The sequence below is a fragment of the Pinus tabuliformis genome, chromosome 9 (genome assembly GCF_031772625.1).
Source record: "Pinus tabuliformis cultivar Carrire ecotype Pingquan chromosome 9, CPIR1, whole genome shotgun sequence".
In the NCBI taxonomy this organism is placed as follows: domain Eukaryota; kingdom Viridiplantae; phylum Streptophyta; class Pinopsida; order Pinales; family Pinaceae; genus Pinus; species Pinus tabuliformis.
Window position 1 is genome coordinate 482879428 of NC_142307.1, and position 1472 is coordinate 482880899.

General features: G+C 42.1%; 1 non-coding gene across 1 annotated transcript; it reads right to left on the minus strand.

Moving 5' to 3' along the window:
• Positions 1-1104: 1104 nt before the first annotated feature.
• LOC149149316 (5S ribosomal RNA) lies at positions 1105-1223 on the minus strand. The gene has a single exon (XR_016263871.1). It is a non-coding gene; the product is annotated as a 5S ribosomal RNA (ribosomal RNA).
• Between the last annotated feature and the right edge of the window lie 249 nt (positions 1224-1472).

The window sequence follows — 1472 nt, forward strand, 5'->3', positions numbered from 1 at the left end:
TGTGGCTCTAGATCTGCCCTTAGAGCAATTTGTTGTAGTCGATAACAGCAAGACCCGCCAGTAAGAAGTCAATGGAGACCTTCTCAAACTGGCACAAGCAAAGGACCAATATAGATGATGTGATAACGAACATGATGCTGACAATTAGGGATGGCCGACTGAAAAATAGGTCAAGAGACACCGTAGAGAGGCCAACACAGGTTTACTTCCCTTGAAAAAAAGCACGACTCAACTGTGACTACATGGTAGCATATGATAACTTTGTATAAGTTTGTCATGCGGGAGGCATAAGAAAACTCTCCATATGATTGGAAGAGATAACCAATCGGAGGAGTACTGACTCAATGAAAAGGTTAAGGATCTCCTAAGTCAAACTAAAGCCCATCCCAATGGAGGAAAGACTTAATTTTGAGTGCTTTGTTGAAGGGCGACATAACTGACTCTAACTTTCATCAAATATGGAAATAATGTCCCGTTCCTGCTCTTTTTGTTAGGATATTCTGACACATAGGAAATAGTTAAGTATAACTTGGTCTAGTATAGAGTTAGGTAAAGTGTGTTTCTTTACTATGTACATTTTGTAACTTACAATCCGACGGTCACGATATGTAGTGATCCGATGGTTCATTCTCTCCTCGGTATCACCGACACTTGATCCGTGGCTTAACACCCGATTGGTCCATGATCTCTATTTAAAGAGCATGGAGGGTCATTTGTAGGTTAAATCGTTCATGAGAGAAGCTTATGTAAAATTTCATTCTTTTATTAATAAATTGCTTGAAGTGGCTGCGTTGGCTCAGGCCGTGGACTATTTCCCTCTTTGAGGGTTTTAACCACGTCAAAAGTACTGGTGTATTGATCTGTGATCTATTTGTGAGCAGTGTCCTTTGGTGTTCTATCTGAGGAACTTACCTTCTAAATTCCTACATGGTATCGGAGCTTGGACCCAGGTTCGATTCACCCAAGTTGCGTTTGAGGGGGGGTGTTGGAAGAATCATCGCACCTCTATAGAATCTGTAATTTCCACCCTGGGGATCCTAGTTACTGGTTTGTAATATTTACCAACACCTGCGGGTTTTGGAATAACAGCAAACCTCCACATGGAGGGTGCAACACTAGGACTTCCCGGGAGGTCACCCATCCCAGTACTACTCTAGCCCAAGCGCGCTTAACTGCGGATTTCTGATGGGATCCGGTGCATTAACGCTGGTATGATCGCACCTTATAAACCATGTGAAGTCTAGCCTTAAAAGGAAGTTTGAAATGACAGACTTAGGACACTTACATTATTTTCTTGGTCTTCAAGTCTTGCAATCCAAGGAAGGTATTTCCCTTTCCTAGTCCAAGTATGCTTGTGATATTCTACGCCATTTTCACATGGAAGACTGTAAGCTAACCCCTTCTCCCTTTCAATCTCGAGTTAAACTTTCAGTCACTTATACTTCTCCTGAAATTGATGCTACCTTATACCG